Below are 27,254 nucleotides of genomic sequence, written 5' to 3' on the forward strand. Positions count from 1 at the left end.
ATTCAGTCTCCTTGGCGCTGTGTGATTTTCAACTTTATCCTTCGGGCTATTCAAAAACTTTATTACTGCAATTATTAGTTGGTGTAAAGCACTAATCAATTGTATCGATAATCGCATTGAATAATGAATTGCATTTTTGATACAGGCGAGTCTTTCAGAGCTCACTTGAGTGAAAGGTTGGATCGTGCTTTGAATAATCTCATATAAATACAATTTTTGCTATGCCGATAATAATAGACCCACTAATGCATATAAGTTAGAGGCTACCTCGAAAGGTGCAATGTTGTTCTTCTAAGTGTTGTAAGTCTAAGGTTAAAAGCTTGATCAGCATAAACGAGACAGCAATTTTTTCCCCTCACTCATAAGGCATAGATTTTTTATGCCATCTAAAACTGGCGATTTTTTGCTCTTAAGATTAATTTGTAATAATTGAGGAAATCTCAAGGAGGATGAGTCTCTATTGCAAATATATAATATAAAGTGTATTTGTAGATTTTACACTGGATTTATATAAATGTTGTAGAGCTCGAAGGAGCCTCAATTAAGCGCAAATTAGTCATTACACTCTGACCATTCCCATGAAGCTCCCTCATTAAGCATAGGTAAGGGACGTGGCATGCTGTCAATTAGTAGGTGTTTAACGCAATTAATTTACGTGTGCCCCAAAATCACGAAAATGAAATCAATAATCCACCTTTGTTAAAGTAATCCGCTCAGGTTCACCTTCCACAATTGAGTTGAAGCAAGCTTGCCCACCAATTTACTGTTACACGTACAAACACTAGTCTGTAGGTGTGCGTGTGTGACGCGAAGAGACACGGCAACATCGGCAATCAACCAGCCGACCGTTCGACCTCTGGACTTGCCACTGGTGAGCTTTATGGCTGCGTCAGCATTTAAGCGTTTTAGGGTTAAGTCCATGTCAAAGTGTCAGTTTAGTATCGGTGTCATGTCATGCAACAACGCATAGCGGAACAGCGACAGCATAACAACATATCGCCATATGGAAAGGTGATGGCAGGCATGGACTTGGCAGTAGATTACGGTGAGTGTGTAAATGCTGTGACGCAAAGGTAGGGTGATGGTGGATATTAGGGGGTGTGGCATGTACTGGAATTAATTTTGCAACGAAAACACGTTGAATTTTCGCCAACACGTGAGTTGTTGTTCATTTTGTGTGGCAATCGGAGTAGATTATGTAAGAGGATGGGTGGAATAAAGGAGAAGTAAGGCGAGCAGCATGGTATTAAAGCGAGTACCAGATGATGTCGAAAAACAATTATTTAGCGCAGAAGCTCTAATGAGAACGGCATCGATTTATGTGTATGTACAGTATACTCCTATATGTACGTAGATGTATGGATGTGTGGCTGTTGAATTATGAATAGAAATTGCAGAAAGGCGTGGAGAGTTCAAATATTTGAAAATGTTTTGAGGGATCCATAATATGTAGACGAGTGGCTTGGTAGCTACCTGGTCAATTGCAAAGCCAGTAGCTAACATTTTACTTTAAATTACTTCAGCCAATAGCAATAAATATGGTAAACGCTTGGTAAATAGACACATTCGCCAATACACTTGTAAATATTACCTATAAGCAGGGTTGCAAATAATGCATTAAAAATAATTGAATTAAAATTTGTTTTCATTTTGTATTCCCAAATACGGGACAAAAAACTAGAAAAAACTTTCAATCCCGGATACTGCCTTAAAAAAATTTTCTAGTCCCAATAGGCGGGTTAAAAATGTATTTATTTTTTAACCCAAAATTTTTTAATTAAAAATTCGCAAAATTCAAAACTCACAGTTTCGTAGGATATTTACTGCTCTACAAAATTTATAAAACGAGATATTTTTTTAAAGTGACAGGAAGCGAAATATGAATCTGATAATATGAAAAATTAGAAAACTGTAAGGCGGAGAACTTTACCGTTACAATTAAGAGCTCATACTTGGAGAGATTTTCATAGAGGGGCCAAAGAACCTACTTTTCAGAGCCCCAAGCGAAAAAAAAAAATTTTTTTTTTGACCCACCCTAATTTATACATAGTATTATCAGCATATTGTCACGAGCCCATACACTAAGTAAAAGCTGTCGTGCATTTTGCTTTTCGCATTTTTTGCCACCGACAATAAAAAGCACAACAAAGACCTTTGTTGCATGCAACACATGCGCCACCGCATCCAAATATGTTTTGCATTCGAAATTTACTCCATTCTCTTAACCAGCTCAACAACGGCTTTTATTTATGGACAGCTACACGCACACACATTAACATGTGTACCTATATACGTGTTTATATGTGTGTATGTTTATAGCTGCAAATCCGTTCTGCTGGTTTGTTGTTGGACTTTTCCACGGTGAGCCACTGTGGTGATTTCCTAACAATTCGGTGAGTGGCACTTTCGTGCATTCGTTGTTGTTGTTGGTCAGGTTGTTTGCGTTTTGCGCATGTATAGATTGCAAATAACGCCGGGTAGCGTACGTAATCCAATAAAATGTTGTAATTAAATTTACGCTTCATTTGAATTTGTCACTTTTGTGTTGGATTTGCATTTTTCTTTGCTTCACAAACTGATTACACGTCGACATACAGATAAACTTATGTACGAGTATTTCATTTAAGATTTTCACAATTTATGCTAAAGCCAAACCTGGCGTTTTTATCTTGACGGAAGTCCAATAGGTTTTCGAATTTTTTTGTGTTTCAACATTCTTAAAGCCATTATTCACTATTATTTGGTAGATCTCTTTAAGGTTTCTCGAATAAGAAGATTTTTCGGTAATTAGGTAGGGTCCCTCTTTTACGGCACTTAATTTTTTCTTCATCGAGTTTTAAGATTTTTAAAAAGTCTGAACTTTACAAAAAAAAATTTTGCTCAGTATTTCTATGAATCCAAGTGCGATTGATTCAATGGTTTCTAAATATACTCCAATTAAAAAGTGTATATGAAGTTATTATACAAATTAGATGGATAATAAATAAGAAATAATATATTATATATTAGGTTTTCAAAGAAATTCAGAGATGTTTTTAACGTTAGAATGGTGTGTCAGTTATGTTAAAAAAGTCGGCCAATACAATTGCTTTCTTGACTTATAACGAGTGGTTTTTTAGACATGTGGTTTTCTATGAAGCAATACTTTTTTCGGAGTTATCGTTTTGACAGCTGTTTATTACTGTTTATATTTAGTTTCGTTGAATAGATCTACTCTGGAACAACGTTTGTAAATTGTACAAATGCATAACCAAAATAATAGTTCGGTTCGTGTGACGCATCGCGAGCTGCGTTCAAAATTTGCTCGATATAATCGCTCACGCAATCAATGGGTCGGCTTTGCACCACGTTTACTCTAGTGGTTAATGTGCCTCTTCAGTTGGAACTGAGCCCATCGATTTTATGGAAGATTTTTCGGAAGCATCAAGCGCGTCGCACATTCGGTGAATGTTATGTTATTATAACATGTTAATAAACAAAATCTCGCATTTGGTGTGATGATAATCCACAAGTCATTGTTGAGATGTCGTTTTAACCTCAAAAAGTCATTGTTTTGTGTGCTCTATGGACAGAGGAAATCATTGGTTCATATTTATTCTAAAATGAAGCCGGCCATATAGTTTCACCATGATTAATGACTAGTTCGTGACTGAATTAGAAGATGTTGTTGTGGACGACCTTTGGTTTCAACAAGTCAACATACATACAGCCATATAGCCAACGAAACAATCAATTTGGATTTATGTGAAGTCGCTGGGACTCTAAACAGCTACGCCCGAGACGATTGGCGCCTTGGAAGATAATATTCATATTTATTTATTCATTTTTAAAACATAATCGCAAATACTTATCTTTATAATGAAGCTGAATTTCTGCCCATAATATTAAGTAACATGCGTTTTATTTCCTCTTGGAAACTACATGTCTAAAACAACACTCCTTATTTAGCCATACACTAACTCTTGCATTGGCTTGGCATTGTACATACGGTTGATGGACCCCATATAATCGTAAAACCTTTTCCAAAATTGTGGAAAAATTAAAACAAGAGCAATCTTGAAATATATGAATAATATTGTATATATATGTATCAAGGCGTCCAAAAAATGTTCAGTGGTTTTCGTGAACAGCAGTTCATAGGTTGAGCGAAACACTGAGCACTTTCACTCTCCTTATTTATGGAGTAACCACCTGCATCATTCGGAAAATAGTCAAACTAAGCGTTAGGTTCACACTCTCAAATCAAATATCAAAACTTTTAGCTGTCTTCAATTCGCCATTTCTCTGCTCGCTTCAGCTCTCTTGCCAAACAAATTTCATTTAAAAGCAAAAACGAAGTTATCGAGTTGAATTCATATGAGAGAGTAAGCTCATTAAAGTGGTATAGCCGCTATCTTTAAGCCTACCAATGGAAATGACAAATGAAAATGCAAATTTCCTTTTCTCTTGTATTTTCAAAACTTAGAACTTAAAATCAATTATAGTAATTTATAGAAAACCAAAATAAGCGGTTAAGACTAAGAAACGATAATAACACTATTGCGCGTAAGAAGACTTGTTAGCGGAGGGTTGCACCACAAATGCTGCTAATTACTTTACAAATGGTAATCAATGAACTTTCATGTAATACATTAAATTTCTTTGAGTCGTCTATTAAAGCCAATACTCTTTATGGTCCTTACACACTTTTGTATATTTGTATTCTCTTTCACACCTTTCACCTTCAGACCGGATTAGCGGTACAATCGCTATAAAAAGTTTTACCAACACTTGCTGACCTTTGACTTTTAAGCTTTTAATTTCTTCATCAACAACAACTAGTAGCAACAACACGGTGTAAACCAAAAAAGTACACACTCGCTGCAATCGATAACCACAACAATCAGCTGGCGATTGAGACCAAAAAAAAAACGGAATCGAAGAAAAAGTTGGTGAGCAAAAAACTGGCAGACAAAAAAGTGCAGTGAAAATTGCTAAGTAGGCGAGTTTAGCTTTGCAAGCTTACACTTTCGCACCGCAGCATTAAGACAGACTGAAAAGGTGTGGCTGTGCGCGTGATAAAGCCAGTCGCCATGCCGTGCGGCATTCTGTGGCTGGCGGCACGGTCTAATTGATCCCAAAACAGATATTTTCAATTAGCAGAAAGCATTTGTTGTTGAAACTTTTTGTACACTTTCAAGTACATATCTATATAACAGGTTAATTTTTTATTTATTTCGGACCGGCGGCACCTTGTGCATTTAACACCCGTGGGCAAGGTCCAAGAGTCTCCAAAGAAGAGGAAGCCAATAAAAGGTATGCAGTAAAACGCGACGAAGCAGAGAAAAAATAAGAAATAATGTGCGTAAAACTTTTTAATTCTATTAAAAAAGCGGAAGACAGCAAAACTTTGCGGACGATTTTTACGCTATTTCTCATTTCATTTTACTGTAGTTCTTTAAGCGCTAGAAGAATTTTCTTCACAAGTAAATTGTGCACCACTGCTAGCGACAGTTATACTTAAGTGTCTGTGTCCAGTGTCTCCAAAGGTGCGCACTGCCGGACGCTGAGGTGTCGGCGATGGAGTTTCTTCGGAACTTTTCTTTTTTGTATTTGTAAGAGAGACATGCAAAGTTTGTGGGTGGCAAGTGAACAAGTTTTCAATTTGCAGTTAACAAATGGAAAAAATGTGAACTTATGACAACGGGAGAAAAAATTTAAAATATTAGCCCGCTGAGTGTATATTAAAGTTCCGGGAGTGGCTGGGGAAATATGGCACTATTTTATAAAATTTATACTGAGAAGCTTTAAATATTTGAAGATATTTTTATTTTTTAAGAAAAAACTCTCAAGTTTTTCTTGTCAACCAAATCCATGAAGAGTGCAAAGCAAGGATAAGGGACAATGAAACTCATTTCTTTGTGGATATGTTGTTAAATATTTTAAAGCCCTCTAACGCGTAACCATACATAATACAAAATACGCCGAACTCTGTGACTTAAAGTCTCCAAATAGATGAAAATATGTTAAGCGCCTAAAAGTAGACTACAATGCAACACGATAAGTGGCACGGTGTGCGCAAGGCAAGTGTCGAATAACAATTTCAACGACAAGAAGACGACAATAGCAGCAGCAAACAGTTGTAGCAAGCAATACAACAACAAAAATAATAACTAAAGCGACACAAGCAGGCGTTGCTGCGCCTTGAATTGCAAGTGGATAAACAAAATGCAACGCAGCACATACAAACCAAAGTAACACCAACCCTTTCGTTGGTACAACAAATCATTGTCATTAAACAGCGCTATGCTGACCGCTGTGTCCATTTCAATATTTCTAATTAATTTATTATCGCTTATCTCGTGCGATAAATCGCGTTTGCAACACTGTTTGAACTCTGGTAATGCTACACCGGACTTGCAACTTATTGTTGCACGTATGCACTGGCTTACCTACCAAGTGCGGCACACAGTACTTTGCTAGCAATTTGTCTGTCGCTTGTTACACGAAGCTGCTATCTCCATTGTTGCCACAATTTGTTTGTTGTTGTTACATTTTTTTGTGTGTGGAAATTTGCACTTTTGTTGCCTCATGCGCATTTCGGACTTCGCCTCGGCCAGATAAAGTGCGTACACGCAGCTATTAATGTTATGTAGTCGTGCTGCATGCCACCTCTAAGCGCACACACACACATGCACGCACAAATCTGTTGACTAAATAGCCCATTGTACTTGTGCACCCACTGCTGCTTCGTATTTGCTTAGCTATTCGCAACCACGCCACACCCGGTGTTACTGCTGCTTGACCACGCATGTTGCAACAACGGCATCACCCTTTTTATGGCAACAAACAAGCGGCAGCAACATCGAAAATGCGTCGAACAAATGCCAGTGACCAGAAATTCGCCACATTTGCGTGGCAGTGCGAAAACAAAACAAGCGCCCACACACAAACACACAGAAACAAGCGCGCATTGGCTGTGGAAAGCTCACGCACCGTGCAACAGCTTCAATTATTTCGCTTCACCGCTTGCAGTTTGTGCATTTTCATTTGACTCTGTGTTTGTTTGCATATTTTCCTGCTGATTTGCCTTCATTGCACTTCATTTGCTTATCTTGGTCATTTATGTGGATTTACGGTTATGCAGCTGTAAAGCGTAAGGTGTCGTAATTTGCCAAAATATCACAGTACCGTTAAAAGTAACTATGTGTTTATCTTAATGTGTATATGTACAAAAATATTTAAAACTGAATATTTACGGCGAGAATTTATTTGTTATTGCTCGTAAAATATTTTCGCTGTGTTTAAGTATATAAATTTCATAAAAGAAGGCAGTGTTTACTGCAAAGCTTCGTAGTTAAACTTTGTTGACTATAGAATAATTTTGTTTTTAAGTGCTGCTAATTGTAGATATTTGTAGTATCTCCCCTCTTTGTTCTGTGTCCTTTAACTATACCCTTCACAGTGTATATTAAGTTTGCCACGAAGTTTGTACTTTGTAAAGTATATACTCGTAAATAGTAGAATCGTCTGCCTGTATATACCCGAAATCGCTCTCAGTTTTTGAGATATCTAACTGAAATTTTGCATATGTCCTTTTCTCACTAAGAAGCTGCTCATTTGTTGGAACCGATATCGGACTACAAAGCATATACTGCAAGTACATATCTGCAATACAAACTGAACGATCAAAATCAAGTTCTTGTAAAGCAAACTTGAACCTGTAAAGGGTATTATAGTTTCGATGCGGTCGAAGTGAACGTTTTTTCTTTTGATAAAAATGGTTCTCAAGACAGCCTCATACACGGATCCTACTAAGTTTTGTGGAACAATTGGTGATTAATAGAGCGCGCTAATTACATACGGATTATAACACCATAGAACATAGAACAGTGGAGGCAGTTTAATTTTATACAGTAGTTAGTAACTAGTTAGTTAGCTCTTAGACTGAGTGAATTCTCTCTATTAGTAGCCAGTTACAACAGGCATTCTATCATACTTAGTCAGTTTCCGTTTCTACCCAATACCACGGATTTTCGAAATCCTATAGAAGTGAATTTAAATTCGGTCCCCAATATTGCTTTCCCTTCCAGAGAAGAATGGAAAAGCGGCGAGGTGGACGAGGGCGCAGGGATAAGCATCTTTACAGATGGGTGCAAACTATATAATCGAGTGGAAGGTGGTGTCTTTTCAGCAAAACTACATACCAAAATCGCCTTCTGGACCACTGCAATGTCTTCCAAGCGGAGATCACAGCAATTAAAGAAAGCCTTCGTGTTTTGACAAGGTGGCTTTGAAATCACTAAAGTACCTCAGAGTTTCGTCAAAGTTAGTGAAAAAATGCCTAGATCTCTAAGAAGTGTATCTAACATCCTATTTCACGAAAAACCTGCAATGGGTTCCAGGGCACAGTGATAGCCCTGGTAATCAGATTAGACTCCGCAAAAGATGGAATTTATATGCCGATATTTAATTGACAAACATGTTATAAATATAATTGAGTATCGGGATCTTTCATCTTCTATTCATCGAAGCTCATTTTTTTTTGTTTCTAAACCATGAAGCAAGTTGAAAAAGTTTAAGATTTCTCTTTTGCTTCAAAATAGGCATCAGCACAGGCAATTACCTTTCATACGACCATTCTTGTGAGAAGAGGAAAAAGTGGACTGCGAGTTTTAGTGTTACTCATTTTGCACAAAGCTTTTGCTTACCCTAGCATTTATCAAGAATATGTCCAACACGTTTCTTGGATATCTTTAAAATGTCAGGTTTAGCGTTTTGATGAACCTTATTTTATGGTCACACAAATCATGTTGTGGATTTTTTGATGTTTTTGTCTACCTCTCGTTCATGATCTCGGCTGCTCATATGATCTAGCTTTGCAGAAAATTATCCAGGATTACGCAAAATCGGCACCAAGTGCTGGGAGTGCTTTTAGCAGTCTATTTCGTTATACCAATGGATATTATTAAAATCTTTTGACAATATGGTCTCTTGCGGGCGTCACTTATGTTGGTAGAATCACAGCGGCAGACAATTTGACAGATGAGCTTAAGAATTCAAGGCTTATTTCTTTTTTGTCAATATTAATCAAAGTTTATACTCGTGTTTTAACACTAGATACATAAGAAATGAAAAACACATAAAAATTTGTCAGCAGTTGACAAAATTAGCTTTGTATGGTTGATATTGCCAACGAAATACTAAAATGTCAGCCGATATGTATATGAATAGTCTTCCCTATACGTTTGAAGTACATATTTGTAACCGCAATGGCAATCTCTTTTATTGTACTTCGAAAGTGACATTTCGGTCAAAGTATGACTTTTAGTAAAAATAGCCTCTCAGCAATCGCCACTATAAATCAAGTAATTATGTTTAAGTATTGATTTTATCACCACAGTTATTCGTTTCAAACACATACATATTTACATGCACACAACAAATACATAATGACACATAGATGTGTATAGAGACCAAAACAGCGTGTAAAAAAAGCGAAGAGTAGGCAATTACAACAAAGTGCTGGCTAAAGGATACACGCATTAAATTAGCCAAGTGTGCGAATAAAATTACACAAAATAAAATACTGGCCAACAGTTGTTTGGCGCAAATTACGAAACTTAAATTACACTTGCAAAGATGCTGAGCGCCGATAAGCTGACCAAATGGAAGGGAAGAGTAATACAAAAACCTAAAAGTCAAAACAAAGCGAAATTTGCGCAATCTCAGCAGCACAAACAGACACACAGACAAATATACATCATGTGTGGGAAGGAGCTCAAATGAAGTACACACGTGCAACGGGGAAAAAGTATTCCGTTAAGAAAATCATATTTCCCTTCGAAGCATTACCCAAAGCTAGAAGAGGGGGGCGGTAGGTGTGGTTGGATGTTGAGAGCAAGCGATCCCTTGGCGTAGATCTACAACAATTGATAGCAGACAAACAACAAATGGCAGCCTTGCGAGTCCGTTGGCGTGTTCAACTCTTGCGTTTGTGGCTTTGATGTTTGCCTGTTATTGTTGTTGTGTGTTTAGATTTTAAAATGGCAAATTGATAAGCAAATGCTGAGGTGGCAGAAAAAGAATTCGCACATTTCTCCGCCGATTTCTCCTGCTTTCTCCACAGCTTCAGTTGCGGCTTTGGTGTTGTTGCTCATAAACCTTACAGTTGGTTTTTATTGTTGTTGGCAATTGTTAAGTGCAAAATTTACTGGTACATTTAGATGAAATAAGAAATGTTGCGATTTGCAAAACTACTAAACTACTACATTATATAACCAAATGTGTAGACACATACACCCATACGCCCACACATACTTGTGTACATATATACAAAGACACATAAATGCAGATAGGGTAAATTATATAATGGTATTGGTAGAAATCGAGTACATAATATTTTCTATATGCAAGGAAGTCGAAGGAGAAGTTTACTAACGAAGCAGTTTTAGAGCGACATTCTTCGGTATTACCTCGATTGACTGTAATTATACTAAAACCTCGAACCACATGTCAGTTGAGGGGTTATATACATTTGCATGCGAGAAAAAACGCGTTTTTGTGCATTTTTTTTTAAAGACAATGTATTTATTAAATAAATGAAAATAATGTATATTTACAAAATTTAATTTACTTTAAAAATCGCCGCTTTTTGTGGGAAAATGTACAGAGTGGCTGCAAAAATGGCTATTATTATCAAAAATCTTATTTCTTCTCTCATTATCTGACAAATATGTCTAAGAAGACCGTGTGAAAATGTGTTGGTCGGTGCCGCCGTTTCGGAGAAATTTTCATCACCGACTCCGATGGAACCGGGAACCCTAAGTTAAATTTTTTTTAAAAATGCGCTTATATCTCATCAATCAATTTCAAATTTTCGAGAATATTTTCGACTATGTGTCCATCCGATATAAATATTTTTTTTGAAATAAACAAGTGTCCTCTTAAATTAAGCTTTCATCAAAAGTACAAGTATATTAAAGACATGATTCTTTGTAAATTTTCTAAGTAGACTCTAGCACGTTTGCATTCGGAAGTATTTGCCTTAGAGAAAGGCTTTAAGATATATTAGGGATAGCTAGGATTACTAAATTAGTTATATACAGTGTTGCCACTTGAAAAAACTTTTGGTTAACAAAATACCAAATCTGTTGCAAAACTATCAAATTTTTTAATCATCAAAATTTTTAACCACTCCCTACTAAATTTTCGCTTTTAGGAGAGCTGTCATTGCTACTAAAACTTGTCAATTTGTTAATGACTATATGTTGAATATATATTCTACTAAATAAGTTCTTTATAAAACCAGAAACAAACCTTAACCTTCGGTAAGTAAACGTATTTAAAATGGTAAGTAAACGTATTTAACGTCGGGACGGCGCGTACGCCATTTTCGGCTACCAAAAATTACACACACGAGTTATTCACATTAGGAATACTCGCAGAGGTCAACCTAATCGAAAGTGCAATGACCAGGTCTCTCTCCGGAGGAACCGCCTTCATGATCACGGTTTACCTCTATGCCAGGTAAGTATGCTTTCTTCACCCCGAACTAAAGTACTTAAGACGAATTTTACAGAAAGTGGTTGAGAATTAATGCCGTTGGTACAACACGAAATAGGATAATCACTGTGATCTTAAGGAAGCAATGGCACTGATTACCTGCATAGCAGGAAATAAACATACCTATGCTTGCTTATAGGGGATGGTTTTTAAAATATGTGACTTAAATACCAAAAATACAATTCTTTATTTAAATTTTGATATTGAATTTCGGTTTTACGAGTATAATATTCTGTCCGTATAAATATATATACGAGTAACTCTAACCGGCATAGAAACTATAATAATTTTTAGAAAAATTGAATATACAGCGAACCAAGAAAAAGCTTGTACAGGGAGGTTTGACCCCGAAGAGACTTCTAAACTTTTAAAAGTTTTGAGTTGCATCAAAAAGTGAAAAGAAGGCCGTTTGATTAGTTTTCATAACGTAATTGAAATTGATTTTAAAAATCCAGTTTTCTCCAAAAAATTTAAAAATCCAAAATAAGTCCATTTTCTAAACCAAAAATAAAAAACACTTGTTAGCTTGCATAAATTGAAATTTTTAAACTCTTTAAAGAAAATTAATACTTTGTTTGTACACCTTTGTTCTATGTTTTGCAACCTTTTATTCATAGAATGCACCTAATTTTGTGTAAGTTCAGGAGGTGTATTTGCCCTTATTTCCTTAAATTCGACTTCATTTAGGCCCACAGGTGTTCAATGAGATTGAGGTCGTTATCCTGAACAAAGTAGTAGCCACCATTTAAAATGAGTTTAGCTGCTGGCTAAGCCAAATTATTTTTTAATATTCTTTGAATAATTCCTTTGATGAGGCTAATTTTAATGGCTATTAAAGCTGAACTTCAAAAAGAACAAAACTTTTTTTTAATTTTAGGAAGAATACCGCTAGGTCAGTAGCAAATTTCACCTTTTCTAATGAACTTGTATTTATCTTCTGCCAAGGACTGTCAACTTGTCAAGACTCCTCAAAATAATAAGGGTAAAGTTTCTTAACGCTACAAAAAATATTTATTTTGATTATAAAATGTCACCAAGTTTCGAGAGAACACGATTTGGTCTAGCAGTTTAAAACCCATTTTGTTTTCTTCTCTGAACTCTTTGCTATTTCAAAGTATACTATATGTTTTATATATCTTATAGGATATTCCATTCGTCTAATCAGCAGAAGGCTGACTTTTTAGTAGAATTAGTTAATAACATTTTAAGAACAACTTGACATTAGAATCTGCTTGATTAAAGACACCGACCGCGAATTACACATATTAAAAAATTAAGATCTAAAACAATTTCTGCACTTAAGAGCAAATTTCTTGAGCACTTTTCAAATCATTGAATATTGAGGCCGTTTAAGTTAGACCACTAATACCTAAAATATACCGGAACACAGTCAGTATATTTACTTATCTTAGTTTTGTTTGTTGTTTTTGTTTTTCCTAACATTGGATTTCTGTTACCTATTCCAGTTGACACACTTCGAAAAAAGTCTAAAATCCGCGTGCAACTTCACTCAAGCGTTACTCCCTCCTGCAAATGCCTACCCCTGCTAAGTTCACGAGTTCTATGTAAGTATTCATGTTTCTAGGTAATCGGCAAGCTCTTAAAAGTATTGTTTATTTGCATTATGAAAATATTAAAAGGCATAAAGGCAATATTTAAATGCGTTGTGCGGATTTTTATTATTTTACAGGGAATTATCTCATTTGAGCGAAGATGCTTAAGAGCTTCGTCTCATGCAAATGTGGGTTGGTTGCGTTGGAAGGGGCTGCATGGCTCGGGGCGGCCACACGTTCGCCAGCGTACCGATGGATTTTATGTAATAACATAATATCCTTGAGATACACATTCTGCTGCTGCCCCTGCTCCCGTTGCCATTGAAAATGGTTGGATGGATGGGGCTATTGTTGTTGTTTATACACATTTTTTTCGTTGCTTAATATTATTATTGCTGTTGCTGTTGTTGTTGCGTTCATATTGAACGGCAGCACAATCTTTTTTGCATTAATACAATATTTGTTTTCGCAAACAATTTGCCTTCACGCACCGAGCGCACTCGTCGGTCGAAGACGGAGTGATCCAATTTTTGAAGGATATTAATATTATGTTTTCTCCTTGCTTCGATTCTTGCTGTAAGCGCAATATTGTTTTTGCATTTCTCTTCACGTTTTTTTTTTTTTTGGTTTTTACTATACCTTTGTGCATCGTAAAATAATTGCTCTGAGGGATGTAATATTTTTGCTGCTTTGCTGCTGCATGCCACACTGTGGCATGTTTAATACAAGTATTTATAATGCCTGCAGGGTTTAACTGCACACACATAGCGGGTGGGGTGAGCGCAGGAAACCGAAAAAACGACCATGACTCGTTTTTTTATGAATATTGCAATATTGAGTTATTATTAAATTTTTTATGGATATGCAAAGTTGTATGCCGCAATGCATTATTATGCATTTAACTGCTGCGCCGATAACTTAAAGCACCAATGCAGCACAAGAGCAGGGGTTTGAGCGTGCGGATTGAAGTCTACAGGGAAGCAAGTCGAATTGGGTTTACTTCTTTGGCTTCAACAGCGGATTATTAAGAGTACAAAATCATTAATGCATACATTGTTGTTGGGTTGACTGTGACTGACTGCCCAAATGACAGCTCATAGCAACCGAAAGTCCATCGCAGATCCATTGCTCAATCTTGGTGATTAACCCCAAGCCAGCGCAGCGTTTCTTCTCGCATTCCTCTGCTCACACTTTTAGTTATGTAGGTACTGTTACATATGTTCCCTAGCTGTTGGTGTTACACGCTAAATACATCAACACTTGATCGTGTCGGCGAGGCGGGCTCATAATCACTTTCGAGTGCCACCGAAAACTTCGAAATTGCTAAAACAAACAATTCATTTCACAGAAATTTCAACATTTTCAGTCATTTATTGATGTCGTTAACGCGACTGTTTATTCAGCAATTTTTGGCTGCGACGTTATATGATTTCGGCAGTTTGTGCCACAGTGTGTGGATGCCGACAAAAGAGTGTTCTAAATTTAATTGAATATACTTAATTCGTAAATGTGTCATAAGAAATCAACATTACTGACCAGAAGTAGAATCGACAGAGATATAATACCTCTTCGACAACCTGTAATTTTGGATCAAAAGACGGGGTCAAACCAGCTCAATCCATTTACTCTGCATTTACTTCAACCTGTTTGAGGAAGAAGCTGTATTTGATTCGCCATTTCTCCGCCCCTTGGGCTCTCTTGTGCTTCGTATTCGTACAAGAGAGTATGCGAATACCTCATTTGAATGCTAACAACTTTTGTTTTGCATACTTCGGATCAGTTTTACTATTGTGAATGGCTCAAATGACATATGAAAATAAAAAGTTGCACTAGTGCGGCCCTTTATTTAAGGATCTGGTATAGTTTGTACGATTCGTTGGAAAGTAACGCTTGACGAGTCGAAAACAGTTAAAATTTCATAAAAACTCCTTTAATTCCTTTATCCCGTAGTCGATCTGTAGGAGGACCGCCGAAAAATGTGTCTGGCGATGATGAAGATTTTTTCGCTTACAATTAAATCCAAAAATAAAAAAATAAATAATTATTATTACTATAGGTTAGCTTCCAAACTTTAAAATTTTGATTTTAGAGAAAATTTCTTAATTAAATATCGATTCTTAAGTTCGTTGTATCTCAAAAACTATTCCGATAATGTGCATATAAATTATATGAATATTCAAGACATTTTTTTTTTTAAATCTGTTAATCACTTTTTGACCTACTGTGCATCAACCATATGTGAGCAGGAAAGTTAAAACAGCCTATCAGCATTGAGCGGCAGCTACAAATTACCCAACAACAGGAGTACATACCATATGTTTCGCGGCAACAACAATTATGAATAAATGAGCAACTTCGACTTAACTCGAACACCGGCCGAGGCAGAGGCTGAAGCTACTTTAACAAAAGCAATACATTGTTATTGTAAAACAGATGAGCTGCCGAAATTAGCAATCGTGAAATATGGAATTAACTAAGACAAAAAAGAAAGAATGTGGCGACTCCAAGGCATTGCCTTCGATATTCAACCGATGTCCCCTTGTACCCTCATGGTACGCGAACGAAGATGAAGATCACTCAGCTGTCAAAATCATTTAAAATATTAAATCATTTAAATTTGTATATTTACTTAAGTGAGTGTATGTGTATGTTATATGCGGTAACAAGTGTGGCAATTACTGCGCTACTTGTGGCAGTCACAAGTGGCCAAGGTATACGAGTACATGTGGAAATTGGGAACTCTTTCGGTTGCTGCCTAACATGCAATATTTGTATAACAGCTCTTCTTCTTCCCCTTACTTTTTCGGTGTGCTGTTTGACTTTTTAATTTCATGCCCCATTTTCATGTTGCACAAGTTAGCTCTTTTTCGGCAGAAAGTGATCGGTGTATGACAGGGTATTGTGTTGTCGTCATCCGGTTTTCAAAAATTACAAAAATAACAATGACTTAGCTGAGATATATATAAACATATTATTAGTAGATATGTGCAATATATGGACTACATATTCTTTATGCTATGCTAGAGGCGTGTTCGATTCGCCACTTCCCTTGCTGCTAAGTTAGAGCCCTAACTAACACTAAAGAATACATGTGAAAGCAACGAAAAAGTAATCCAGTTGAATTTTACACAAAAAGGTGATCTAAGCTCGTTCCAGTCTATTCTGTTGAATTCGCGCTAGTCTATTTGAATTACGCCAGTTATAATATTTGTTCGAATCGATTTTTGTCCATTCTCTAAAATTTTGCGGAATCGAAGCTAGCTTGTATTGCAATGGCCAAGCAATGAAAAAATGCTGTGATTTTGTGTTCAATTCAAATGGCTGGATTAAAACTGTGCAATCTTATTATAAGCTGTTTCATTATTAAAATACAAAGTAAGTATTTCATTGTTTCATTCCCTTTATTGCGCGTTATATGACAAGGTGAGAAGTTAATTTGCTTTCTTGAGCTGAAACAAATAGTTAAGCTTCGTAATTATAATAAAATACCCACTAATTTATATTAAGAAACTAGAAGTTCTAATAATTTCATATATCTATGAACCAACAGCGGATCTGACAAGGCTAGACCCAAAATCCAACTAAAACCTCCTCTCGAAACATAAAAACTGCATTCGGTCACTCGTTATGTTTTTTCTAATCACACAGAAGGAAACGTGGACAAAGATAATATTCTGTTAGGGAGTTTTGAAGGAGAATACTTGGAAGTATTTTCGGGAATGTTTAATGAAAACAGTAACTTCAAATGTTCTCGCTTGAGTTCTTGTTTGGCATTGAAACCAATATATGAAATAGTTCATCGATTGGCCTTGATACCCTATCTAATGATAAGTTATTATTTATTATTAGTGACAATTTAAGCAAGATCTCCAATTAGAACTATCTACAGCTTTTTAACGAGTTGAGAATTGGTTTAAAGAAGTAAAACTTTGACGAATATAACGTAGGCATTTCTGAGACCACATTTTTATATTCAATCCGCTCCACATCAATCTCTACATTACTGTGAGAAAATCGGGAAATCCTATAGCTTAATAGTCTTACTTCAGCTAACTGAAAAGATACGAATATAGCATTTTTTATACCCTGGACAAGTTTGCCACGATGTTTGTAACACCCAGAAGGTAACATCGGAGACCATATAAAAAATATATCTTAATGATCAGCATGACGAGCTGGGTCGAGCTAGCCATGTACGTCTGTCTGTCTGTATATACGCGAACTAGTTCCTCCGTTTTTAAGACATTGATCTGAAATTTTGCACATGCTAGCTGCTTTGCAAGAAGCTGCTCATTTGTCGAAAGCGCCGATATCGGATCACTACGATCGAAATCAAGTGCTTGTATGGAAAATATTTGTATTTGACGAGATATCTTCAAGAAATTTTGCTTATTGTCTAAGGCAGTGGCGAAAATTCCGGAGAAATATTTCAGATCGGTTGATTATAGCACATAGCTGCCATACAAACTGGTCGTTGTTGACAGTTGACGAGATATCTTTATCAAATTTGGCAAAAAACTGAGCAATCAAAATCAAGTTCTTGTAAGGAATCTTTTGTATATTTGTTCCTTCTTGTTATCAGTAAAGAGCTCCTTCCGTGTATAATACAACTATTGCTTGGAATTACTAAATTCTTTATTATTTATAAATGCGCGCTTCATAAATGATTTGGCCTAAAGCCGAGTACATTCGAGTATTTGATATTAACCCTATGCCTTCAAAAGTACTACATATGGTTTTGCCGAAGATTATTAACTAGTTCAGTTGTGCCATCTGCTTAGCATTAAAACATATTTATATGTAAGTACATAACGGTATTTGCTATAATAGTCGCAATATATATGAGTACTTACGTATATGGTATATAGTATAAATAGAATTAGGCGGTGCATAAAACTATTTGTTTATAGCACATTTAACTAAGTCATTTCCAATAAAAGTGCAATGAAAACGAGTTGCTGATATATTAATGGCATTTTACGATGCTTTATTGCTATAATAAATTAGAAAGTCGTTTCTGCTGACGTAACGGTTAGCGCAGCGGAAAGGCATACTCGAAGGGATACTGCTGGAGTGAGTGAGGCAGTAAACCGGCGTGGAGGTGTGAAGTGTAATTATGAGCCTTTGAGTATCGTTTCATTGGTTGCAAGCACTTTGAGTGGGCATATTACTCATTTAATTGATATTATCCTCGCAAGTTTCGAACGTGTTGCTCGCTGTCGATTAAAATGTGTTGACAATTTAGATGACGGCGGCGTTGCTAAGCGTGCTGCTGACATTATTACAGGCATATTGACATGTTTATGTACATAATCCTTCCATAAAGTGCGCACAGTTAAAATGCCAAAAATAACTCGGTACATTAAAGGTACATTTATATGAAAATGTTTCGTCTGTGCTCGAGGGGCGGGACACACACATAACTTCATGTAATACGAGGCTGGGCATAATGAACGGCAGAATTATACGCAAATATAAGGTTTTCCATAATAGTTACAGAGCTGTAATAAACGATGCGTGTTGCCACACTTTTACTTTCAATTCACTATGCTTGCTGCTCCTGCTCCACGCCGGTGTCCGCTTCATGCAGATGCGCGCCAGCTCGTGAACTTTATTGAAAATTACATTTGTGAGAGAATTTTTATGGCATTCGCGCCTACAGAGATCGCTAGTATCGTGGCACACTCGTCAGCGTCAACGCTCATCTATAAATTGAAATTGAAATTCCGCTTGCTTGCTAAGCTTGCCGGCGAGCGGGCAAAGCTGTCAATTTTCCTTAAGCGCACGATTTGCTCGTAAACATTTTCCCATGTGTACGAAATCGCGCTGTAAATGTGAAATTAATGCAGCACCAGGAAAAAAGCGGAGAAATTTCGTTGAATTTCTGATTGATGGCCGTGTGTTGGTGTGTGCGTTCTCGAGCGTTTGTTGCTAGCACTCACTGCGAATTTTGCATTTTGCATTTTGCAATGTCGGTCTCATTCTCGTATTTGTCAATCTTTTAAGATTATTACATCACAATAAAAGTGGGTTTCGCATTTAATTATGTCCGATGACCGCTTGTTCGGCGCTCGTTGTGTTCCCTGTGGACCGGCGCTGATTGTGCATGCGCTTCGTGGATTGTTTAGAGGACGTACGTCGGAGTCATCAAAATTCGGCTACAATAGACTTTTCATTTTAATTGTAATCCATCATAATGCTCACACATCGGTTTGACGTTTCGGCGAGCGCTGAAATGTCCTACACTTGGGCCGTACGCGCACGAGGGTTGTTAACTGCAATTGCAACAAACATAACAAATACATACGTACAATTAATTTAAAATATCAGTGGAGGGCTAGTAGCATGACAGGCGGTCAGCGTACATTTCCCTCTCACCTCACATTCGCTTCGCTTAAGACCTGCCACATCAGAATCGCTCAGCCACTCAGGCAAACTGACGTGCGTTTCTGAATTACTTCTATTTTAATAAAGAAATAAATTTAAAGCAAAGCAATATAAAAAAAACACACACAACAATGAGAAGAAATCGAAAAGTAAAAGTGACAGATGAGCACAGGTTTTTGCCTCCGCACACCTCTCTGCACCCTGCTGCTGATCATTGTCGCAGATTTCTCAGTCAGCCACATGTGTGTGTATTTTAATTGTTTATTGTTGTTGCACCACCAATGCTGTTAATGTTGCCAAGAAAATACAAGCGCTTGGTCTCCAGTACAAAATGTTAGTGTAAATCTTTTGTTTGTTGTTGGCGAGTAACTGTATGATAATACATATGTGTAAATATGCTTCCACCCCGAAGTTCAAGGTGTGCAACTATAAATCTGTTGCAGCGCATTAAGGTGAGCGATAGTTACCCTCTAATAGCTTGCAAGAGTGTACACACGTATTAGCTTTATACACTGCAAAAAATGTTAATGGCATTTTGAAGAAAAGTGTAGAAGCTTCTTCCTATACTGGACTTGTGGAATACAACCTTCGAATTGGAAACAAAGAGTAAAACATAGAGCATGGCGGATCTAGTGGCGACTGGGTATTCCTATAAATATTCAAAAAACTAGTTTAAAACTTAACGATCAAAACTCACAGTAAAATTTACAGTGAAGAATAGGGAAAATTGCTAGGCCGTAGGAAATTCCAGCATGTAGGTCTTGAACCCTTCAGTGTCGTAATAAAATTCAATTAAAGTCAACTTCTCAATTGCTTTAGTAAATTTCTTTCATCATTTATTATTTTTTATTTACTGAAGAACCATACGCAAAAGTAAAAATATGAAAACTTTCACTTGATCAAAAGTTATCTGTGTTTTTCTTTCGCCGCGACCGACCTGAACAGTTTCTTCGGAGATTGCATCAATGCCTCAGACAATTATCCTGCTCAAATTTCTTGAAGATATCTTGTCATATGAAAACGTTTACCATACAACCATTTGATTTCGATCGTTTAGTTTGTGTGAGAGCTATATGCTATAGTGAGCCGATCTGAACAATTTCGGCGGAGATTACACAAATAATATAGAAAATTATTTATATCCAATTTATGGAAGATATCTCGTGAAAGGAAAAAGTTTCCCACACAAGCACTTGATTCCGATCAGTATAACAGCAATATGCTGTAGTGGCCCCGTCTTGGGGGAAGGAAAGGACGTATGTAAAACTTCAGATCAATATCTCAAAAACTGAAGGACCGATCATTTATATGTATATATACATATGTTTTCTTACAAGCTCCGTGGCAAACTTTATACAAGTATAACCTGTTCAGGGTATAAAAATTGTGATGACCTGCTTGAAGTATTCTTTCTTACACTTCTTTTTTTGCTGCACCCGTTTTCTCCGAGTGTAATCACCCGATTAAATACGATTGAATGCATTCGTATGAAACGTAAATTGCCACATTGCGCTGCTGCGGCATTCGGTCGCATAAGTGAACCGCATATGCATTACATACAATCAATAGCGGACATGACGTCCTTGCTCTAACCAGCTTAAGTGGCGCGTATGCAATCAACTTCGCAGCGGCCGACAATCGAGCGCACAGCAGCGGGTAACGGCCAGGGGATAGTAAACAACGGACAATCAATGTTGAGACATAGGTGAGTCGCCGTTGGTGGATAGCACGGCTTTTACACTTTCGCACATGATATTGAAGGCGCGTGTGGCTCGCAACTTTGGGTAGGTCGCTAGACGGCTCGGCTCAGCCATGTAGCCGATCTATTGTGCACTCGTTTGTGCGGGCAAAAATCCTTTTACGAAACAATTCACATTTTCACCTTACAGTCACGCGCTCGCACGCACTGGCTTTTCGGCCCTGTTGCACGCTTGACTTGTCCACCGGTCGCTGGAGGTGAGCTGAGCTGCAACCCAATTTATACAATAAAAGCGGCATTTTAAAGAAGATATACTTGCTGCACGAAAAGCAATTCATGCACCGCTGGCAAATGAGGGTTAAATGCCCGTGTTTAGACATCTGTGCAAATTTTTGCTCATTCGATAGTAACAAATACAATATAAGTTAGTGCTTGACGAGCAAGAATAACACATTATTGTAAATGTTGCAAGTGCACGCGGCAGTAAACTCTTTCATTCGTCTGCCTCGAAAGACCTTTCGACTTGAAGGGTGTTAATTGAGAGAGTCGCGCTAATGGATGAGCGCACTTCGGCTGCCGGTTTCGGTGCGGGCAATCTCGTTTACTTACCCAAATGTGGAAATATTGGTCGTAAATATGCATTGAATAGTTGTTGTGTTAGAAGATGATTGAATTTGGTTAATTGCAAAAATTCCTAAAAGCCAGTGAATATTAGGGGTAGCGGGGTTATCTAAAAGATATAAACAAAAGAAGTAGCGACACGTGCCCCCTTTGGGATGCTTCTACAACATACAGAGTTGTTTCATTTGCTTATAGACACATAATGAAATAAATCAACGCAAAAAGTAGCTGGAAATTCCAAATAATTTGGATATCGTTCACTTTTGCCTGTCTTCAAAAGTAATTTTTTATTCAACTTTTATAGGTATTTAAATTAAATTCATTAACCAAATTTTTTAATAATCACGGAATCTCTACAACTTTTCAAAAAAGGTCTTTCTAATATCAACTTTTGCAATTTACTTTTAGCTTCTTCAATTATAATTAAAATATTTATACCCGATACAGGGTATATTAAGGTTGTCACGATGCTTTACCTCCAAGAGAGAGAGACCCTATAAAGTATATATACATACATAAAAATGATCGGCGTGACGAGTCGACTCAATTTAACCCTGTCCGTCTGTCTGTTTGTTCGTCCGTCCGTCTATATACGGTATTTGCGAACGCGTTCTTCAGTTTTTGAGGTATCTATCTTAAGTTTTGCACTGCTCTTTTTCTCACCAATTAGCTGCTCATTTGTGGAAACGGTCGATATCGAATTACTATAGCATGTACCTGCCATATAAACTGACCGATCGGAATCAAGTACAAAAAAACTTTTTCATTTGTCTAGACGAAACTTGGCATAAGTTATTGTCAACGGTAATGGGGTAATCTCCGAAAAAAATTGTTCAGATCGAGTCGCTATAGCATATAGCTGCCATATAAACTGACCGATCGAGGTTCTTATAAGAAATATTTTGTATTTGTGAATGCTATTATAGCTTCTATGCAACCGAAGTTAATGTATTTTTGTTTTATATTGACAATTAAAAATAAAAAGGATGTTGTTTCTGTACTTTGGTTCACAATTTAAAGTTTCTCTTCATAGAACATTTTTATGGAAATCGACTTAGAAAACATTTTAGATATATGAAAGGTTTAGTGTTTATTAACAAGAATTAAGTCTGATCATATTTGAGGATCCATTTTGCCCTATAGGACCCTTAGTAAATAAAACTTTTCTATTTTCTAAGGAGTGTACGAAAATTTGAAAATAAGAAAGAATCGAAATGGATTAAAATGTTATCAAAAATATTTCCTTTAAATTTTATTTAAAAGTCTCTGAACATATCTAAGCCTACAATTCGAGTTAAAGATTAGCAATTTCCCAGATTGAGAAACATGCTGGCTTTTAATGTCTATGGAGTTATAACAAATTATATCCATATCCGAGCTTATCATACAATCTGTGCTCGCGGTATTCTTTCCTGGACTTGGAAGGTAACTCAACCTGCCGCCAATTGACATTGCAGTTGAAAGCTCCGAAGCGAAATCAGCTGTTGTGATTGGCGGATCTAGGTAAATTTTCTACAAGAACCTTCGCTCGTAGTTCGAAAGGCAGGAAGTCGGTGGATAAAATAGACCACATACCCTTACGCTTTTTCTGGGAGAGAAGGCGACCTCAGCTGATGAGATTTCCAAAAATGCCATTCGCTTGACTATCGAACCAGTTCAGGAAATACGCAAATCGGTAAAGAGCCGCTAGAATACTTCGTTTGTTTATGTCCGGCCTTATCTAGAACTCGGCTTAGATATCTAGGATCTTCGCTCTTCAAGGGACTGGATGAAGTGTCAGAATTAGATACTAGAGATTTGATTTATTAAACATTGCAAAATATGTTGATGTGCTGCTCGACGTAAACTTCAGCTCCTATTAATAAACCTCCATCTGGCATTACAAAGTACCTGCAGGTCTATGTATGTATAGCGTGACAGCCAGCCGGTATAACCTAACCTTTATAGCACAGCGGGAAAAGTAATTATGAAGTAAACTTCAGCAATAAGACTGTCAGATAAGATTCGTTCAGAGCCTTTGTACGAGAAACCAGAAAAATTATTTCCAAAATATATCAAATTTTCACAAGGGAATTTATGAAATTTTTCTTGTTAAGTCGCGAAATAATTTGGTAAAGTTGTATAAAGGCGGGTCATACCGAGTCTGCCACTTTGACATGTTTGTAAACTGCTTTTTTGGTAACACTTAAGTCTGGAATACAACTGTGGATAGTCTTCCGAATTGAGTGTAGAATTAACTTACTTGTACTTGCAGTAAGCGATTATTATAGTTTTCTTAAATTTGCAGAAAATTGCGGTCTTGCCGGACTTTAATACGTTAGTATTATTTAGTAGAGCTTACAAAATAAAATAATTATAGAAATACTACGGGTTGATGTGAATGTCACTAGTTTATGTTTCGCTGCCAATGAATTGCTCCTTAACCTTTCTGATTCTACATTCATGTTTGTTGTTAAAAAAAATGTGAATTTACATACATATACATGAGTATTTAATGTGTGTAAGAGCAAGGTCCTTCTTCCGAAGTAAAGAATTTTAAAAATATTTCACCTTTCGTTAATGCCAGGAGGCGTTCCAAACACACACGTCGCTACAACTACACACACACAAAGGTGGCATGCGTGTCACATGCGCAAAGACCAGACCGAGTAGACCAGGGCAGGCGTCGCAGGCAAAGAGGTATGCAAAGAATTTCCAATCAATTTTAATTGGCACAACATCAATAAAAGTGATTCGACAACCTAACTGAGAATCTGAATAATGCCAAATAGCACGAATGCTAGTACAAATCCAAATGCGGGTGGCAGGGGTCGTGCCGGCAGTCAGCACACTTTGGTTTTTGACACAGCGACAAGCTGGAGCTGCATGTCGGTGAGTGGATATTTACGGAGGAGTACTGCTTAGAAGCTGTCAAGATATTCAAAGATCTGCATATTTTAATTAGAAATTTTTTCACCAACCATTTATCTTCGGTGCCAACACGAGCGCCAGCTCACATGTGGTGGGAACGCGTGAATGCGGGGAATGTGGCGTAGCGGCACCGCCCGCTTATCAATCTTACGGCACTTTCGCCTTCTAAACGCTTGTACTTTTCCAATCGAACGGTATACTTGTATTTGTAATTGCCTTTGTGTGTGTGTGCGCTCTGAAGTGCAGTGGCATGCGCTCCATTTGTGGCATGTTTGCTTGCAATGATAAGCCAATAATATTTAGAGCAGGCAATTGCTTGTCAGTTCGTGCAATAAATTATTTTCAATGAGCGTTAAGAGACCAGTCGCAGCCGTCAAGTACTGAGAGCACAAACGCACACATTCGTGAGTGGCTGCAAGTGTTGCTGTAGGAATGCGTTGTTGTTGCAGCTAACCCGCTTGACATTTGCTACTTGTTTATAGATATTTGTTGTTGTAGGCACGGTGCGTGTGAGATATTCATATACTCGCACTCTATCCCCAACTTTCATTACCATTGAACTATTGGTGGCTGTTGCACGAAATCTCCTAAATTTATGTGACATTCTAGAATGGATAAATTGCCGATTTAGCATTGCTTCTAAATTTTTTAGTGTTTGCTTTTTAATTTTTCCGTAAACAATGTTAATTTATGTGCGTTGCTTTGACCTTAATTTGATTATAAGAATTTTTGTTGGATTTTTGATATTTTTTTAATGTTCACAGGGAAATTTGTGGTGATAATGAATTCTGTTTTGTACAATGTGAATTTTAGTTTGCTTCTTTGATGAGCATTTAGTTAAGACTCTCTCCTTGGGCCTTGAGCTTCGGTTTTTTCTTGTTTTCTATTTCCTTTGGTTATCTTAAAGATGAAAATGGCAATAGGACTTTTCGCAACAAAGATGCGTATAGACTGTTACTATTCTTGAGAATTTGATAACCTGACGGGATATCCTTTGGAGTGCTTCAGGCGGATGAAAAGCCTTTTCCGTCCCTCTGGAAGAAAAGATGATCAGCGCAAGTAAATTGGGTTTTCAAGGTGTTAGGTAGCTGATTAACATCATACTAAGCAAATTGCCTCAGATTGGGATATATTCTGCGAGATTTGAGGCAGGTTAGGATTGCCAGTCAGATCACGGCCAATGATTTTAGGCACATCGGTTCTCTTCCTTTTTGCTGAAAGTGTTGGAGAGAATGATCCTGCTTATAAGAGTCAACATTACAAGTGATCGGTTCTCAAGAACGCGCAGAATATTTACTTAATTAGTGAATATTGCCTTACAGGGGGAAAATTTCTCTATATCGAAGAGGTGTACAAAATGCACTGCCGCAAAGCGATTATCCGAGTTATGGACTTGGCGCCGAATCGAACATCAAGCATCTCGGTTGGAGTTTTTTGTATGACACAAGAGTCGCGGCATACTGAGGCAACGCATAGCCATATCAACCCTGAGTGGAGGGATCTATTCCGCTTACTCCGGATCATGGCGGACAAAAAACCGTTGGAAAGTCTTGAGAAACGCGAAAGTCTAAAGTTTGCAATTAAAGGAATATCTGGGTACCATGGCTGAACAACGCTCAATCATAACAAAGCGCAAATCTTCTAATTGGGTGACTGAAGATGGCATCGCCAATAATTTAAATTAAATTGAACTAGTTCCATGTACTAAAACATATAAAACAATCAGGAGATATTTACTTAAGTATTGGAGTGACTCGATAGGCACATTGTAGGATGCATGTCTTGAGTTTTTCATCGAATAAGACTGCTCTTAATTTATTCATCGCTCTATAAAGGGTCAATTGCTTTTTAGAAAATGTCTAATATTCCAAGGCGTTATTTGCCATGTATTGATTAAAGTATTTAATTGCCTTCCACTCTAAGCGAAACATCCTATTAACATTCGTCTAATGGTTCGGCTATCGACATGGGCGAGCTTATCATCATTTCAGCCATAAATTTTGAATTTATGTTTCGATGGCAATTCACAGATAATCGTCACAAAGTCAGTAAACTATTTGCCATCAATTGAGCGGCCAAAGTATAAGTTCACCAAAATAAAGTGCTTCCAAGCAATTGAAATGACTGCGTAAGTAGAAACCGAGTAGTGCTTTTGAGTACTTTGAGGTAATTGCGTAAGGGAAATGTCAGTGAGAAAATGCTAACATTTGCAAATTTATCTAAACAAGTGCGGTGGAAACAGCAGGGGGTAGCCAGAGTCTATCAATTTGCCAAACTGTTTGAGCGTACGTGTATTTGTGCAAGTCATTAATGAACCTCAGCTCTGCTATGGAATTAAATGGGCATTCTATTAGTTGGGAGCAACTACAATGCCTTACGGAGCACAAGCGCCGGTGATATCTGCCTCAGCATCTCGCCTGTTTACTGACCAGCGCCTCTTATGAAGACTATTAAAAAGGACTAAATGGCAATTAAACATTCGACGTACGCCAGGGTGCGGAGGTGCTGTGGGGGATAATGTGCACCAACAATTTCGGTAC

The 27,254-nt window shown here is 37.2% G+C and overlaps 1 non-coding gene across 1 annotated transcript; it reads right to left on the reverse strand.

Annotated features, from left to right (window-relative positions):
• Nucleotides 1-11,350: 11,350 nt before the first annotated feature.
• LOC138855889 (U1 spliceosomal RNA) lies at nt 11,351-11,516 on the reverse strand. Its single transcript, XR_011395034.1, has one exon. It is a non-coding gene; the product is annotated as a U1 spliceosomal RNA (small nuclear RNA).
• Between the last annotated feature and the right edge of the window lie 15,738 nt (nt 11,517-27,254).

Source organism: Bactrocera oleae, chromosome 2, assembly GCF_042242935.1.
Source record: "Bactrocera oleae isolate idBacOlea1 chromosome 2, idBacOlea1, whole genome shotgun sequence".
NCBI lineage: Eukaryota > Metazoa > Arthropoda > Insecta > Diptera > Tephritidae > Bactrocera > Bactrocera oleae.